The sequence below is a fragment of the Python bivittatus genome, unplaced genomic scaffold (assembly GCF_059951505.1).
Source record: "Python bivittatus isolate LINGU-HERP-01145 unplaced genomic scaffold, Pbiv_v1 ctg000330_np1212, whole genome shotgun sequence".
Taxonomy (NCBI): domain Eukaryota; kingdom Metazoa; phylum Chordata; class Lepidosauria; order Squamata; family Pythonidae; genus Python; species Python bivittatus.
In genome coordinates, this window is record NW_028277058.1 from 20,242,221 (window position 1) to 20,262,022 (window position 19,802).

Below are 19,802 nucleotides of genomic sequence, written 5' to 3' on the forward strand. Positions count from 1 at the left end.
ACTATGTAGTATGATTGAAATCTATTTTTTAAAATACTATAGTTCTTTTTAATATGCCTGTATGAGCGTAATTCACCAGGAACCTCTTCTGGGAACACCTTTATAAAATAATGATTGTTTTAGAAGACCACTTGGTTTTTTTTTTTCTTTGATAACTTCCCAGCATATAAATTGGGCACAAACTGGAAAGGTTTCTGGTTGATTTTGCCTGCCATTTTCAAGGCCTTAATGTAGACCATAAGGCAATCATACTACTTAGTAGGGAACAGAATTCTCTGTTGCAAGAATTTTCATGCTCCTTCAGGGGTTAAAGATGGTATTTCATAGTACTTAGCTGAAATCATAAGATCTGATTAATTTTTTTTTAACGAACAATTTTGTTGTGGCTGTTACACACAGCACTAGACAGAGTCAACTGTGTTTGTATAAAGGGAAAAAATTACCTCAAACTGTTTAATTTTATAGTGAGAATTAATCCCAGGGCATTTGGTATGAACCAAAGTGCATTCCTTTTCTATGTATCTGGCTTCAGTAAATGTGGCCAGGGATTTTTACAACTTAGGTGCAAGGCATTTAATGCCACTTTTACCTTGTGGTTAATCGGGGAGTCAGAAAGGACTCCTGAAGAATTTTTTTTTAACTATTATTTTTTAAAAGCACTTCATGGCTACTGCCAAGCAGTCTCTGTTGATTAGAATGAGTCGGGTGAAACCAGAAGCAGGTGCCATGGAAATACATGGGGAATGGACAGCAACAGACCTCAAGGAATTGTGTCTATTCAAGTAGCAACAAACTGGATTATTAGACTCTTTAGACACATGTCAGAGTTCTTTGAATCCATCTATTTTTCCTAAGGAATTTTTTTTCCAAACAGAAGTAGCTGTTAAAACATTGTTAGAAAAAGGGGGTTATGATGACAAAAATTGAGCATTATCAACCTGATAAGCTAAGAGTAACATTTTTGAAAATTATTTGTGAATGGTATTGTTTCTAGGGCTATCTACATCTGTGCTACAAAATAATATGAAAAAGATGTATTCACTCAGCTCAATAGCTGCTTTTTTCCACTTTCTTTAAAATGAGCAACAACTTAGACATGTGACTGTAATATGCTGCAACTCTTGTGTACTGAAAACATGTGAAAAATGATTGAATGTGTATTGTGTATATATGTATGTAAAATTTTTATGTGAGATGCTGCTGCTGTCCCAGCCACTTCACATTAAATATGTTGTAGGAGTTTTTTAAATTCAAATTCTTGTGGCCAGTTTTATGATACTTCCGTATTGTACAGCTGATGACAGGAGTTAAGACTGTTTTAGTGAATATTTGTTACATTAATTGTTGTGGCCAGAGATCATTTCAGAATAAAAATTTATGTCCTATGTAATTCTGTTTTTTTCCCCCTGCATTCCTGAGTTTTATCATAGTGAAAGAAGCCTTTTCAACCCTTAAAAAAATTAGATATACCAGTGGAACTATTACGATAATATTTTAACTGATAATTCATGTTAATTAAATCAAGGATTTTAAATTAAAAAAAAACATTGTGTGTGTGTATGAGCCCATGGACTAGATAGTATTTTAAGGATAAAAGCTAACAACAAAAGGGTCATTTATCTGAGACATAAGATGACTTCCTCAAGCATAACATGTTAAATACTGAATATTTCCAGGCATTTAGCTACTTGCAGATTCTGAAAAGAAAGGTATTCTGGCCGTTTGGCCTGGTAAAACATTATTTTTAGCTCCACGACATTAGATCTTTATGTAATTGGCAAGTCCCAGTTCCATCCCCTGCGTATCTTATTCCAATATACATATTCCCAGTCCTTGGCTGAACTTATGCACACTACGGTTTGATTGTGGAATACTCTAAAACACTAGTCTACCTGATTTACTGCTTATTTATGCGCTAAGACTATTTACAGTTGAGTTAGTTAAATCATACCTTACTTAAATTAATGAGAAAAAGGCATTTGCAGCACCAGGGGTGTCCACGGGGGGGAGGATCAAAAAGGTTTAGAAGGCAGAGGTTGACCATATAATTGAAGCCCTGCCTCTTTTTGTATGCACTGCATGTAAAACAGGGGTAGGGCTTTGATTACACAATTGCAGCCACAATTTTGACTTTCCTAAAACCCTTTCTCCCAGACACCCCTGTGCAATACAAATCCAAGCCAATTTATAATGCATGTATCCATAGACCATCGCGTAATTTACCCAGAACAAGATACCAAAACTCAAATAATTATCAAATTAAAAGAGAATAACAGGTAAGGGAACTTTTCAACAACAATAGCCTTAGCTTTCAAATATTTGGCCAATGTCTTAAAGACAGCTATGCCAAAAGAAGCTATGCCTTGAAAGTCATGGACAACATGATTTGATGACAAGAAAACTACCTTTCTCCATCAGAATCTAGCTGTTAGAAGCCCAGTTCCTCTTTTCAAGATCTGAAGATTTTTTTTTCCCGGTACAAACTATTATAGCTGACAATGAAACAGATCTTCAGTCTGGGATTAGGTACATATTCTGAAACTTTGCACCAGTAGCATTTAATTGTATCTCCCATCACTTGTACAACTGACATTAATTGAAATCTTAGTGATATGAAAGTCTGGCACTATTTATTTAAAACTACATTAATCAGGTAAAAGGCAGTTTGATGGTCTGTTTCCAATCATGCAAAAAAAAAAGGGGGGGGGGAATCCAATTTCTCTGCTTCCCAGGATGATATCACCAGGCATGGCATGGCCTGCAAATAATTGGAGTATAGCATCCATGTACCCTCTGGTCCTTCAAAATGTGGAAACATTAATGAACAGCAGACTTACTATCTCTCACTGAGACACTTTCATAGTAATTAATCAAAGCTTTGTGAGTCAAAGTTCTCAGGGAAGGTAGGGCAAGCTCAGTGATCCTGTGAATATAAAAAATTTCACTGTATTTATTGTGGCTTCCTTCCAGATAAGCCAATGCAGGGTTGCCATCTATTCAGTCTGGATTCCACTCAAATCAACTTTTATCAATAGGATCAAAGATCAGCAATACCAAAAAGAGTAGAGCCAGATAAATAAAATAGAATTAATAAACTGGGTCCTGGCTAGAAAATTTCTCACTTTTGTACTAATTGTTGCCACACTTTCATTGCAGCCATACAAAATTTGGCAATGTGTTGGTGATAGCATGGTGGAGCCTGGAGGAGAAGACTGATGTAACATTCTTCTGTCTTCCCTTTAGTAAAAGGTGAAAGATTTATACGATCTGGAGAGAAACCAGAGTCCTGGGAGGCATTGCAGCAAAGGTAATATATAATTCTTGTGCAGATTCTTATAGAAATTGCCATGAAATAACACATGTTGGATAGTTTCTGATTCCCCAGAGTCATATGGGTAGGTGCATTCTGTTAGTGAAATTTTGGTAAATCTGCTCTGTAAGAAAGCTGAGGAGAGCATGTGGTGCCTGGCTCTGAAGAAGTCCTTCCTCAGCTTGGAGAAGGTTAGCATGTGTAAGTAACTTGCAGATTGCCAAGTATCTTCAGCTATCATGGTTCTGCTGTTCCAGGAGAGGGTGCTAACTTTGGTATGGTATTCAATATCACTTAACCTTTGGAATACTGTCTTTTTTGCCCGGTCAAACCTGGAGGAAAATAGTGAATCTGTGGCAAGCCAGAAAGCCTCGGGGCCTGATTCACAACTGATCACCATGGTGAAGAGGGGTTGTCTGACAGGATTGCAGTACTAGGCCATTGGGGAAGAATATAATCTTCAACCAGTAGGTCATGACTAGCCTCCATGCCCTTACCTCTGTTTAGTTATTCCCATCTTGAGCCTGGCTACTACACTGGGAATGTTCTTTGGAGCTGCAAGTCTGGACCTTAAACGTTTTGTCTGAATGGGCCTGAGGATGTTTTCCTTCATATAAATTCATAGCCCTAAGTTAGGTTGTTGGGGGCCCTGTTGGCTAAGTTTGAAGGTGTGGGTGCTGCACATCAGACTTGCCATTGGTTCCTGTTCTCTTTTTCCTTTTTTATTCCATTATTATGATGTTATGTTTTATGTGGTCATATTATAATATAATATATATTACATTACATTACATTACAGTCTTTCTATTTTGTATATTGTTTGTTTTTATTGTACACTGCCTAAGTCAGTTTGGAGTTGGGCGGTGCCTGAACTGAATAAATTAAATCAAGATAAATTAAATTATCTGAGTTCATATAGAATGTGAGCAAAGGTTTTAGTCTCAATCAACTTTAGGGCTAAGATGATAAGAGCTATGTTGATGTCCATGAATAGAGACAAAAGATTTGCTATGTTCTACAGCAGCATTACACTCTTTTCAGTGCCAGGTCAAATATTATTGTATTGTTTGTTGTTGGGTTTTAAGACTTCTGTTTCTCATTTCTTTTCTTTCTTAACTCTGTATCTCATTTCAGCTTTCCTTTATGCAAGCAGCACATTTGTTTCCCTCTTATTTTACTCCTTCATTAGCACATTTCAAAAAGTGTTAAATAGCGTTTTCAATACAAACAACAAAAAAGTGACAGGAAAAGGAGGGGAAAAGACAATTAAATGCCAGCCTTCCTTGCTATTTTTGTCTTAAGCAGTTACTTCACTGAGATGGTTTTTAATTGTTTCCCACGTTCAGTCTTCATCTCTGTGGTATATAGTAGAGGCGTAACAAATGTGGATTATAATTCTTCCTCTATTTTATTTTGCTGTTCTAAAAACTTCCCTCAAGTCAAAGAAAAGCACAAATGTTCAGGACTTCAAAGATATCAGAAGAAACCTGCACCTTTCAAGCATTCATAACCTGCTGATCTTGGAGCTATGCTTAGGGCTTTTGTTAGTCTGGAGATGGATAAAGGGTGGACTGATCTCCAGTTAACTACCCTCAATGAACTGTTGAGAATGTTTAATCATCAGTGTTTTCAGTCTTGAAATATGGGGAAAATCTAACCATGAAATGGATGACTCTCCGTTTCATTTTTCCCATAGAAAGGTGTCTGCAGGATGCAATGCTTTTGTCAAAATGATAAAAGCAGCTTCTTGGCATTGTGATGCAAACTTTGCCCCTTTCATGCTTGCATGCAAGGTCATAATCATGTATAAAACGATGGAGCTTGGATTGCAATACATGATGCTGCTTGTGTCATTTTTTCCCATTGACCATCCCTGAGGATGCCTCTCATCCCATCCTTGATTTTTGTTTTTAATTGCCAAGTCCTTTATAAACATATCTGAAGATTTTCATAAATTTGGGGAAATGTCCACAACCCAAAACATATAGAATTAAATTTGCATTCATCTGCAACAGCCCAGTTCCATAGGTATGAAGAGAAGGAACTTGCTGGAAGAGGCAGGAGAACACGACAGTAAGGGAAGTAGATTGACCACATGATTAGGGCTAGGCCTCAATGTAAAAAATGTGGCAAACTAAGCTTGAAATGTTGTACTTAAAATGTTTCAAGTAGAGAAATTTCATCAGCATTACTATTATTATTGTTGGTTGCACAGTCAGCCAGCTGTTTAGACTGTTTTGGCATTTTTATCCACCTATCAAGTCCTTCATTGTTGTTGTTGTTTAAATGTATTGGCTGCCCAACTCCAGTGGACTCTAGTGGACTACTGAATCAGGGATCTCTGTCATTGTACATTCTACACTACACTATGTCAATTTACGATCTCCACTAATAATTAATGGCTAGTTATTTAATCTGTCCCTAGAATTGCCATAGTACAACCTCAGTTTCCTACTAGGTGTACTTGCCTTTCAGATAACGGTACTGTTAGTATCCTCTCTGCTGTATTTTACAAGAGACTGTTGATGGAATATATCACTCTAAACTACACTGTGTGACTCTTTCTCATTTAGACATTATTGCTTTCTCATGGAAAGCAATGCTCAGTGGGGCTTGTGCTATTAAAAGAAAGCAAGTCAATAAAAAAATCAACATAAAATCAATAAACATTTCAGTCCCTAAATATTTCATTTCTAATTAAAATGACAATTCAAATCAATATGCCAATATTTTCTAACTGCTGAAACCACTGCGAGCTTATATATCAAGAGCAGCACTGCTATCATTGCAGCAAAACTATTTAGTGAATGAGCTGATACTCAACAGTTTTGCTGCAAAAATAGCAGGAGAAATACAATTATTAAGTTATATTCTTTTTTGGTTGTGATGATTGCATGTACTTTGAAAGACACATCTGAAATATACCTTACTAACTTTATCATTCATATGCTTAACTTTTTGGGGAGGGGAGGAATATACCATTTTTGGAACAGTTTGGATTCAGATTCAGCTCTTGATTCCAATATTTTTAAGCCTTTAAATTACCTGCTCCTTTCTGGGATATTGCACAGATGTTCTCATCCATGTTCCTCATCAGTTCCAAGAGTCTGCTCCCTACAGACAAGGCCGCTTTCTCCACAGCTCTGTTGCAGAACCTGCTGAAACATACAAAACATAGGAGTTTTGGAGCATTCAGTCCTGGAGATTAATGTTGGCTTTCCTGAGGCACAACTCAGAACTGAACAAAGTTAGTTGTTAAAACATCCTTTCTAAGAACTCTTGAAAAGCATCATAATATTCAGTTCCATGGACTAATATTTTGAAAAATTAAGCTGCCAAACTGGCAGCCCTAACTGCTTCTCTCTTTGCCAGGACATTCATTGACTCAGAAGGGTTGTTTTTGTTTTCATAGTGTGTATTTTTAAAATTCTATTGCTCCGTACAACCTGGCTGGATTTGTTTTTATTTCATGCCCAGTTGCAAACAATACAGTCTGATTCCCTGAGAATGCATGGGGGTCCCTACTTTTCTCTCATTATTCAGATTGCAGAGAAGGCTTCCTGGTTTCCTTTGATATCTGATTCAGGAAATTAGATTAAGCAACGTTTGTGACACTTTCCTAAATTAACAGCAGTTTGGAAGCCTGCAATTCATTAGAGGAAACTTGCTTTAGGAAACAAGAACACTTCCTCTGCAGTTCAAGAGTAAGCAAGGAAGTGAAGGGAAAGAAAAGCAGATATCACTTATGTAGAAAATGATTATGCAGCCATGCCCTTAATACCTCCAGGCAATTAACATGAGAAAAATAAAAACACCCATAAAAACAACATTTAAAAGATAATTGATATTAAGTTTTAATCATAAAAACTACAATAAAATTAAAAGGCCTGGATTAAATATATTTTAGCCTTCTCTAAGTTGTACTAAGATGATGGATTGCTTCAGCTCCAGTGACAATTTATTCCATCATAAGTGCCCTGCCATAGAAAAAGTTGAGTTGATCATTGATGCCAACAAGCAACAGGATCCATAAAATGTACACTCTTGTGGTAGACCGAATAGGAGAGTGGTTCTGTAAGTTGCATGGGTCTGAGTTAGGTAAGGCTTTATGCACCATTCAGATTCAGAGCACTCCAAATTGTGTTAGGAAGACAATCAGCGAACAGAGAAATTATTTCAATATGAGGGTAAAACAGTTCTCATGGTGGTATTACATATGCTATATACATATGCAGAATACATTCTGCTGCTGTATTTTGGACAAACCATATTTCTTGACTGTCTTCAAAAGCTGTCCTACAAAGAGAACACATTGCAACAGTTCCAGCCTTAAGGTTATACCTCCCCCAAGTCCTTCACTAGGATACTGTAGCCAGTGGTACTGAGGGGCCAGAAGTCTTATCAGAATCACACTCCTTCTCTTTTTCAGTATAGCTCATCCATCAGTGACCAGGATTTCTGAAAACTAAAGTCCGCTCCTAAATCCAAAGCTCAAGGCAATGTATTTCATCTATGAGCTCCTAAAGTTGCAGTGCCACCATCCTCTCCTCCAAATTGGCTAAATTGGAATATTGGACAATACAGGTAGTCCTCAATTTACAACCACAATAGGGACCATAAAATTCATCATTAAGCAGTGCAATCATTAAGCAAGGCATCACATGACTGCACCCAATTTTACGACTTTTTTGTGGCTGTCGTTAATTGAATCACCAAGTGAATCACATGGTTCCCCACTGATTTTACTTTTTGGAAGCCAGCTGAGAAGGTCACAAATGGTGATCAGGTGACCCCAGGACACTGCAACCATTGTAAATATGTGCCAGTTACCAAGGGCCCAAATTTTGATCACGTGACTGCAGGGATGCTGCAATGGTCATAAGTGTGAGGACTGGTCATAAGTCACTTTTTTCAGCACCATGTAACTTCAAATAGTCACTAAATGAATGGTCATAAGTCGAGGACTACCTGTAGCTAAATTCAGTCAGGTTCAATGAATGCCTTTTAAGCAAGAGACTAATCAATGCCTCCATTAAAGTGGCAAGGAATTCCACTTGCATAAGAGAAACAGTGATCAGTGACAGACAGGGTCCTTTGAGGCCCTTGTAAGCCAAGCCAGGGACTACCATGTATTATTACATGCAAACAATCCATGGCTGGTTACAAAAGCCCCAGCATATATGGGTGTATCACAGAGTTTGGTTTGGTATTTGTGTTTGTCAATCCATACAATTCCAGGGTCTATTTTTTAACCTTCAAGCTGAATTTCCAGCAAGCACACAACAAAATGTTTTCAACTTCACTGGCAGGGAAAACTTATAATACTCTCAACTTTTGAATTGACATATTGAATAGTGGTTAAACAGCATCTATATGTTGAATACTGACAGCTGTTGTAACTCAGTTATAATCTATACCCAACACCCAGATATCAAAGTGATTAGCCTACTCCTGAGAGATAAATAACTCTTCCAATGAACTACACTGGAGGGATCAGCAACAAACGAGTAGAGTTTGAAAAGTATAATTAGGATTTTTAGCTGTTATGGTATCCCTGCATCAAACCAGATTTAAAATCAGATGAACTGAGTATGTGCCAGTGACATTTTTACCTTAATGTATTGTACCACTAACAATTGAGGATTCTAAACATTTTCAGAGTAAACATGCTTGAATAGAGCTGGTAAAGATACAGAAAGGTCCTATTTTCACAGCATGCTTAGTCAGCCACTAACCCAGTCATATATTCTTTCTGCTAGTTCTAGCAGCAAAAAATCACACTGAATCAAAAATTACCATTCTGGGAGTACAAGCTCCTCTCCCAATTTCTACAGAAAGTACCTAATAGAAGCCTTTATATCAGGAAAATACTGGCAAGGCTTTATGACATCACTAGCCCCTTCTCCACCAGGTAGCAGATGTGGTTTAGCCATTGCAACCAATCAGAGTTTAGGAGTGTGTTCTATGCTGCCAGGCCTTAACAGTGAGTTCTAGACCAGAACTCAGAGTCATCTACTGAAACAAAATCTGGAGAGTTTCACATGAATACAAGGAAGCACTGCTTTGCACACAACATAGTTGAACTATGGAATTTGATGCAATCAGATGTGGTAGGTATAGTCACCAATTTATTTAATATTTAAAAGGGACCTACCCAAACTTCTATTAGTAGCTATCAGGTGTTAAGAAGAAATAGCCAGAAGTGGGCTATCATCCTCAAGTTCTATGGCTGAGGTTCTCAGAGGCATCTGGTTGCCTAGTGGATTAGATGGGCCCTTTGCTTAATCTGCTTTCCTGCATTCTTGTGCGCTCTCTCTCTCTCTCTCTCTCTCTCTCTCTCTCTCTCTCTCTCTCCCTCTCAGTAATGTATTAGTATATAAGCTTGACCTTGTAAAACTATCTGTGTCCTGAGTCTTTCCCACCTTCCTGTAATGAGTTGTATCTCAATCTGAAAATGTCATCCACAAGTGGCAGCTAACACAATGAAGTCAAGATGAAGAATACTAAGTGATACTTCATATTATGGGGGAGAAAAGCATTTGACGCAAGAAAATTACTTTCAGTACCGGTCCAGTACCTTAGGTGTTTATTTTCTTTGTTTTCTTAAACAATACATTATATCAATTTATTTATTTATTTCAGTAATTACAGGTTAAAAGGCATGGAAGAAATTAGCTAAAACTGTGAATGACTAATATTGCATATTTTCCTGTTCCATTAGGGCAGTTTGGTCATTAAAATATCTAAAAAATCAGTACCATTTCCATCTAATGCTTAACTTCTCATACATATTATATATTTTTAGTTTCTTCAACAGGAAGTAAGCCTGGCCCTAGATAGATAGATAGATAGATAGATAGATAGATAGATAGATAGATAGATAGATAGATAGATATCCAATAATATATTATTGGATTGAAAGATATTTGATTTAAGCACTTCAGTCTGGATACCAGAGTATTTATCTCCTGAGAATATTTTATTGAGAATAGAATTGAGTAGAAAGCTGATCTATTATCTATCTACCTACCTATCTGTCATCTCATCTATCTATCTTTAGACCTATCATTCATTTTATTTTCTACATTTGTTGTTGTTCAGTAACTTCCAACTCTTTGTGACCTGTTGAACATCACTTTGCCAGGATGGTGTGTCAGTAACTGCTGCTTTAGTTCCTGTGAGCTTATGCTTGTCTCATCCATGAAAATATTTAACCACATCTTGAGATGGCCTCTTTTTCAATTGCCTTCAATTTTTTCCAATGCCTTCATGTTATGTGTCCAAAATATATAAACTTTAGCTTCAGGATTAGTGCTTCCAGTGAGCAGTCTAGTTTTATTTCATGATTTGTTTTTCTGGTGGTCCAAGATGTTCTCAACAGTTTTCTTCAGAATCACAATTCAGGCATCAATTTTTCTTCATTCAGTATTTCTGATGATCCAGCTTTCATAGCCATTTGTTACAACTGAGAAAATCATAGCCTTGACAATATATAACTTTGTTGTCAGTGTGATGTCTCTGCATTTTAACACCTTGCCTAGATCTGTCATAGTTTTTCTCCAAAGTAGCAGACATCTCTTTATTTCATGGCTATAGTCAGCAAACCTGGGAATTTTTCAGCCAAGGAAGACATTACATGAGAGCAATATCATTTTTATTATATAGATGTTTACAGTATCTCTGCAGGATCATAATAACATGTACAGTAATATTAAGTTAGATCTCCATACGCATGAATCAGTTTAGGCTTTGATCAATTTTATATCAGCAGCTTTCTTACAGTTGGATGGCTACAGTTTTTCATGATTTTCTGTGAATTTGAAGATGGTCCTAAAGCAAAATACTAAACTAATAGTCTTATGTCCTGAGACTCAAACTGCAGTGGAATTTCTTAGTTTTAAGAATGAAAGAGATTCAAAGTACAGTAGAATGGACTGTGCTTATAAATTGGCATCCTTTAGCATCACATTGATAATAAAATCAACAAATTCAGTTTAAGGGGGAAGCCTCTTTCACCTCCTAAGTTTATAATTAATGGTTTAATTAACAAAGCTCCTAACACTGATTCTTTTAAAGATGGGTGCCACCTGGGAGAACTGTGTTAAATTTGTAGCCTTTTTCTGTAGTAATTGTACAAAACCAGAACGTCTCTTATTAAATGAACCCATGAGTGATTTAATTAGAATTACATTTTTATTTTCAGTGAAAATGGTATATAGCCATTTTCTCAGTAACTGCATCTTTAGCCCTGGTGTGCCTCTTTGTCATTCTGCTGCCACTGATTTATCATTTCTTGAAAAGCTTAGAAAAGCTTAGAAAAGCTCTGTACTTTTTCTTTAATGCAGGTTTACTTCAGTCAAATGAACAATATAATGAGCAATACAATTACTATTTCATTTTGATATGTGATATTGTTGTGGTTGATTTGGATAGCTTGATGGACACTTTATGACTTAAAAAAGTAACTCAGCGGAAATATCACAGTTTCTGCATAAAATTTTATTCAGGATTCTAAGAATCTCAGGGGGTTTCTTGGCCATAAAAGCAACCTTGGAGCTAGAATGTTTGTATACCAGCAAACTGAAGGCTGATTCAGCCATCACTCTTGTTCTTCCCTCCAAGTTCCAGGTATGCTGCACATTTTGGATGGCTCCCATCTGCTGCCACCGTCCTCTTCAGGCATGTACCCAAGTATGCACATTTAAAGACAGATGTGCCAATACCCACCAAGTATCTTTAAATGGATGCCTGAGATAGGAATCAGTTGTGTCCTCTCCCTTCCCTTAAAGTTCTGCATGGAAAGAGACCCTTAGATTCACCTTAACTCCATTCCTATTTCAGTGTGGCATATTACAGGGACAATTGATTGGTCTTTTCATTTCTGAGCCTGCTGGGAGGGTGATGGTTTTTTTTCCTTCAGTGGAGAAATAACAAGTGTAGCAGCATAATCCATGGTAGAAAAGATGCGTTGCTTTAAGGAATCAGTATGCCCATTTGACCATGGTATGCTGATTATGGAAAAGTCTTATTTTCTGTTTTATAGTGAACTATAACTGTTCACTAATAATTAATAATAATTAATAATCAACTATAAATCACTGGTTTTATCCATTGGATGACCTAAAAGTTGAACCCAAGTTCCAGGAGACTGGGAGAACAGACTATTCCAATGGTCTATTTTTATTCTTCTTTACTTATGGAAAGTTTTATCTTACTGGTGATGATCAGTACAGAATTCTGTAGCATAATGCTTAGCTTTAAAAGAAACGTAGAGCTATTCCTACTTACAGGTGGGTGGTGGGGTTTGATATGAGTAAAATATGCATGAAGATCTCCTTATGTTATAGCACTAATCGGAGGAAGCTTAAGGGAGCATAGTTAATTTACATAATACATCCTCAGCTTCCAACCTTGCTTGATATAATGCTGTTCTGAAACTAGAATTGTTTTACACAGTCTTCCTGTCTATTTGTCTATATTATTCTCAGGATACTTAATAAGTAATTTCAAATGTCTCTTGCTGCCTTTGTTGTCTCTCCTGTTACACACCTTCCTTTCACTCTGAAACCTCCATGGCTGTGCACATTTCCAAGTATGAAAAGTTCTATGGGAGGTTGTCCTCATAAAGACATCCCTTGAGATTTAACTGGAGAGTGGGAAGCCAGGGTGACTTTATGTAATAGTATAATTGTAAAATAAAAGATTCACACACATAGTCTTGGGCACCTTGTACTGAAGAATTCCAAACTTCACCAAGAAAAAAAAATCACCGAAATCTTTTCCTTTGAAAAAAAAAATCAAACTAAATAGTCTTTAATCAAACTGAATGAGAACTTGTAAGAAAAAGGCAGCATTTTTCTGCCCAGTACTACTAATGAGAATATAAGTAATGTTTTCAACTTGATAATAACCATGGCTTAAGGACTATGTTAAAATTGGGAGAGTTTTTAAAAATCATTTGTTTTCTTTGTTCACAGAAGTCTTTAGTTTTTCTAAAAATGTACTACTCTGTCTCATAAGTATTGCTACGATAGTGCACTTGCTAAGAAGATTGAATCAATATTTTAACTTAAAACAAAATTAAACATAACTATACTAGTGTTTTTCTTCCTTCCTCCTCCCCCTGGTTATGGAAGAAGAAAGCAGTGACATGAGAATAGCCTGCAGGGATTATTTTTATTCAGTAAGAGAAGACACAGCTGCAAATCTGAAAGCCTACAGTGAAAGTGTTCTTTGCGTTTCTCTTAAATGATGCAGCTGTTTCACCAATGTTAAAAATATCAAACGTGTCTATTCCAGTGTTTCTCAACCTGGGGAACTTTAAGATATATAGACTTCAATTCCCAGAATTCCCTAGCCAGCATGGCTGGCTGGGGAATTCTGGGAATTGAAGTCCACACATCTTAAAGTTCCCTAGGTTGAGAAACATTGGTCTATTTCAAAGTTGCTCACATCCAGAATAGCACTTATAAGGGTCAGATGAAGGGCTGACTAGTTTTTTATGGAATATGTAAGCCATAATTAAATAGCAAATATGCTGCAGTATATTAACTAAATCATGCAGAACTTTGTGAAATAATTTTGTAAAACTGGGGTGAGAGACAAATGTTTGGAGACCAAGGGAGAACTGAAGCCATGGATAACTGGAAGTTATTTATATTTCTACTCCTGCCATTCCCTACTTTCAGAACAGTAAAGGGTAGTCAACATAATTAACTGTACCTTGGTTTTCAGTTTCTCTTTTTGACTCCAAGTGGGTCTCTGTTAAAAGAGCTTTGACAGTTCAGAAGAAATATCCTGGGGATAGAAGTTACACATATTGTTATCTATCAGCCATTCAACCTGGCTATGACAAAGGGAGAGAAGCAAAGCCCCATAAGACCTCCTGAAAAACCTACTCCATTTCTTTCAGTGGTCCTCCAACAGCCATTCCACCAATTTGCAGCAGAGGGAGAACGAGAGATTAAGTTATATATAACATTTCAAACTGCACAATGGAACCTCAATTTAGAGACTCTTCATTTAGCAGACTTCAGATGCAACTGACAAAACCTCTGCATGGACACGCCCACAAAAAACCCTGTAATGGTATGTGGGAATGACCTTGGGAGACAGGGCAAAGAGATGCTGCCTAGGAAATGGTCAGATAAGAGGGAGCATAGCCCACAGCTACATAGTGGGAAGAGCAAGAGGCTCAGGAGAGACCCTCCCTAAGTTATCAGGTAAAGGTGACGGTGGGAGAATTGTACTTTCAGACTTGCAATATTCCATTAATATAGCTTTATAGTAAAGTAGAAGTAGCTTATCTGGTCACGCTTCCTGTCTGGTCTACCTGGTAAAACTGATAAAGGTAGACATGATTTTATTCACAGTTATTGAAATAAATTGTGTAACAGTGTCATTATATAATTGCTGTCATTTGCATCAATAGAGGTAGTTCCTGGGTTAAGAACATCTGGTTTACAGATGAGCCATAGTTAAGAACAGAGCCTAGTGTAGCGAAATTCAAGTTAAATACACATTGATTGGAGTTAAATACACAATGGTTCGAGTTAATTACACAATATTACTTATACAGTCTTATATAATAATACTGTTCTGGCTTACCCACAAATTCGACTTAAGGACAGCCCTTGGGAACGGAACTCATTCTTAAAGTGGGGACTACCTGTATGTCATTTATGCAATGACATAATTATGGTAGGTAGGCAATGTAAATTGACACAAATTATTGCATTTTTTGCATCATGATGTCTTACATAAATGATGTAAATCACTATGATTTGATGGATATTCTAGAAGAACAGACACTCCCCTCTCCAAAATGATCCATTAAATGGACATTTTGTTGTGCCTGAAGACTCTTATTCTCTTCCTTCACCAAGGCCTTGTCCATTTATGTTCTGCCTTTTTATTGCTCTGCACACACCACTAGAAACCATTCGGACTAAAGCAAGGGATATAAATGTTCCAACTAACTAAGTATATGACAAATGAAGCTTTACATGTCACCATTTATTAGGTGGTATTGGCCTAGAGAAGTGGGCTTAAGATTCTCAAAGGAGGGCTCCTTAGAGGCACTTTGCCTGGAACCTTCTTCTGCAAATAGAGCTGCGCAGCACTTTGATGTCAAACACTGTTGCTGTTTTTTAAAAGTGAATTAGGATAGCAACTGTTTTATCCATATCATTCTGAATGCAAATATCTAGGTAATAGCTGCTTCCCACTGACAAAGAACAAGATTATAGTTGACAGATAACAAAGATGTAGCAGCATGTAGGCATAATGAATGTGTACACTTCCTCCAGGCGTCACATCCTTTCCTCATCTGAGCAACTGGTCTACAATGTATTGCAACAGTTTCTGAATGAAAAATTAGCTGTCTCTCTGCTTGGTTTGTCCATGAACAGTCTTTTTTGTTTCCCCATGTGCAGATAATCTCTCGGCTAGACTATTGTGATGCGCTTTACATGGGGCTACCTTTGAAGAGTATCCAGAAGCTACAGCTGGTTCAAAATGTGGCTGCGCAGACAGTTTTGAGTGCCTCAAGAATGTCATATATAACACCTTTACTGCGCAAGCTGCATTGGGTCCCAGTCTGTTTCCAGGCTTGATTCAAAGTGTTGATTGTCATCTTTAAAGCCCTACATGGCATGGGTCCAGGTTACCTGAGAGACCGTCTCACCCGGTCACATCAACCCATCCCACCCAGTCAGGCAGAGAGGGCATGTGGCAGATCCCGTCAGCGAGAGAATGTCTGTTGGTGGGGCCCAGGAGGAGAGCCTTCTCTGCCGTTGCCTCTGCCCTTCGGAACATTCTCCCCCAGAGGTGCAGCAGGCCCCTCTCCTCCTGGCCTTCCGGAAAGGATTAAAGACCTGGCTCTGCCAGTTTGCGTGGGGTGATAACAACCTTACCCAATCCTGAGGATGGCTAGCGCCTTGATGACACTCCCTGAGTGACTGCCAATTATTCTTGGATCTATTTATTTTCTAATTATTAATAGTAAACTGCAATTTTGTAATTTTAATTGATTTTAACTGTTTTGTAAACTGCCCAGAATCATTCAACGAGATGGGCAGTGACAAATTTGATATATAAATAATCAACAACAACAATAATAATAATATAGAATACAGATAATAGCTGAGTGCAGTGGTATTTATACAATAGAAACTAGAAATCGTTAGCACTATGATAAACTTTTAAAGACGAGGGGGAAAGTTTATATCAATGTTAAATATGATTTCTAAAATGTTAATGAACATAAGGTTGTTTAAGTTGTACAATTAATGCTAAGTATGATATTGATAAACAGTTACAAAGTGCATTAAATTATTATATGATATGAAAAAGATTTCAATCTTTGAGCTTAGTCCATGACCAGCCTTGACTGTGCTGATGTATCATTTTATGTCTGTTAGGATATTTTAGTAAGTCATTTTTATATTTGTCATACATTTACATGTACGTTTGCTTGAACCATCCTTTCCCCCGCCCAGTGAAATGGCCTTGTCATTTCTGTCTTCTATATCTCTTTTAAAAATGCAGTTAGTATTCAGCAGGTTCCAAATTCACATATGCCTTTTCCATTCTATGGTTAGAAGATGAATTTTGTGAATGATTATCACCTTTTCACAAAATTCTGTTACTATTAACAACATGGAGATGGTCAGCCTAATACTTTTATTGCATTCTTAATTATTATTATTATTAATTATTAAGCATTAACTAGGCTTAAATGTAACTCAACCTTAGAATTTCAATAAATATTTAAAATTAATTCAGCTTCATTTTGTCTAGAATTGTAATCAGCCTTAGAATGAGCCTTGGAATTTGATGCAAAAAAGAGGGAAGAGAAACGCTAATTTTATATACGCTTTTTTGCATAAAGTGTAGTCATGTAGAGAATAGTCATCTTCTCTCTCCCTCCCTCCCTCCCTCTCTCTCTCTCCTGTACATGAGGATTCTGCAGGCTACAAATGAATCTAAAGCTATTATTGTACATTTTTGTTTATTTTTTTTGACAATATACTCTAGAACTACATTGGATTTTCAAGATTTTCTATTTCTTTAATTCTATCACATTAACACTTTCTGATAGGTACTTTGGTCAGTTTTCATGCAATTAGTCCCACTCAATTATTCCAACTCCAAAGCTGGAATCTCACAGCCCCTGAGAAGTTATCCCAGATCAAGGATGGACTGTGTAGCCCATTTCAAAGGCAATACATTTCAAAGGCTTCCTATCCATTCAAGGTGGATGAAGAAAATCAGATATAGGACCCAATTACTCTTATTGTAAGGTTCTCCAAATTTCAGTATCCACAAAGTTCTTATATTCCACTAGCCTCCCTCAGACTGATTCTGAGGAATCCATGAGCAAGACAGTACTACCATCATCTGACTAACCTAAAGCATACAACGCTTGTCCTTTTAAATACCAAGATTCTCTTCATGAGGATAGATGTGCCTGCCTTTGGCAGGGACAGAAGTTTTACTTAAAGCTATTCTTGAGTTTGCTATAGTGAACTGCTTGCCAGTCCCTTCACATCAAGCACTTTGGAATCTGGAATGCCTGATTATGGTCCCATCCTACTCTCAACAGGGCTGCTTGGTGTTGATCTTGGACTGCCCAACTCTGGGCTTACCTTCTTTCAGTCTGCTATCTACCAGTTTTAAGTTTAGACTGCCTAGCTTTCTCTCAGTTGCTTTTATCCCACAATATGCTGTTTTCTTGTGTGCTCTTGGCCCACCTGCCTCACTTCGGCCATAGCACTCTAGCAGATAAATGTTTTCTTCTAAGTATTCAGCATGAGGAAGACTAAGCAGAAAGCAAGCTCCAGTTTTTACAGGTCTTTGAGATTGGTCTCCTACATTACAGAAGGCAAACATTGGCAGGTGGTTGGACAGACAGCCCCTTGGAGATTAAATGAAAACGATCTGTCTCAAAACTAATTGACCAAATTAACAATTCATCATTCCTGGAATGGATAAAAAATGTCTGTTCCATAGATCAATAATCAAAGGTGTCTTTATAACTTCTTTATATATTGTAAACACAGAAAAGAAAGCTTAATCACAGCTTCTTGTTTCTGATGTGGAAACTGTCACTATGGACACCTCTACATCACCATTCTTTTTGCTCCTCAAACACTCAGAAGCAGTTTGAACCTGTCCCTGAATGATTCTCACTTTTCCTAACCTCAAAATGCTGGGGATAGGCAGAGAATATAATGAGCCAATCAGTGCTTCCTATACATGACTAATAAGAGAATGCAAAACAAAACAAAACAATGCCAGCTTTCAATCAGTGATCTGCCTCCTGATCTACCACATCTCCAGGAATACCAAAACTCCACTCTCCCCCACCACATACGAAGAAAAGGGAAATAAATGAACTGCTGCCCATTCCCCATTCACATTTTCAATATGTCTTGTATTCATTTGTATGACCAATTGCTAAAAAAAAACCTGAGTGGTAGTGTGAGTGGAACCTACTCAGCTGAAAAAGTACCATTCTTTGTATTTTTCTTCATGATGTGAAGCTGAAGGGATCTTCCATTATTGAGATTTAATTGCACGGATCAAAGCTGTTTGCTAAGCTACATATTCTTTTAACTTGCCATTCTTTACATTTCTTGAAATCTGCCTGTCATTTCATCATCTCATCCTTCTGTCACTGCAACCAACATTTGCTTTACGCTGAAAGAATCTTCATCTGCATTTCCACTATGACCATCATAAATTGAATGCCTTCAGCCTGAACTTACAAATAAACTCATTTTGAGCTATAAAGAAACAGTGGAATAATGAGACTTAAATCTTTCTGAGTAGTGAGATTCCAGATTCCAGATCTATATTCTCATTAGATCAGAATAACGATGTTCATTCTCTCCTTGATTGCACACAAGAGTAGCTATTGATGTTCAGAGATCAGATGGGGGCCTAGGATTATGGGAGCAGGTTAGATCAGTGTGAAATGATTAAATCAAAGAAAGGGCCTGTGTTTGAGCATTTCAAGCAGTAGGGCAAAACCTTAAAACTAAGATGACGATTTTTTAGGTTCTCAGATATTTGATTTAAAATAAAGGTTTGTATTCAATGAACAGCCTTGATTATATTCAACAGAAGAACTGAAGAAAAAGCATGTCTTTGACAACCTTAGTATTTTCACATTTAGAGCAAATATTTACCAAGAGAAGCATGCCACTTCTATGACTTGGTAGATTTGCAGTAATTAATTCATTGCATTTACCACAATTCTAAGACCAGTTCCTCTTTGGGCATGTACATATCTGTACAGCACCCTTAAGCTGCTCTTACCCTATGCTCCTGCCAACTCATGCCAGCTTGTCTCTAAGCAGTTTTAAGAAAATCTTGTCCAAATTGAGACGCTTTGGTAGCAGCTAGCAAAATATTCAGTCCAGATTGCAGGCTACCATGACCTCCCATTGGACAATCTCTCTGCTGATAGATGTGCCCTCCTAAATTT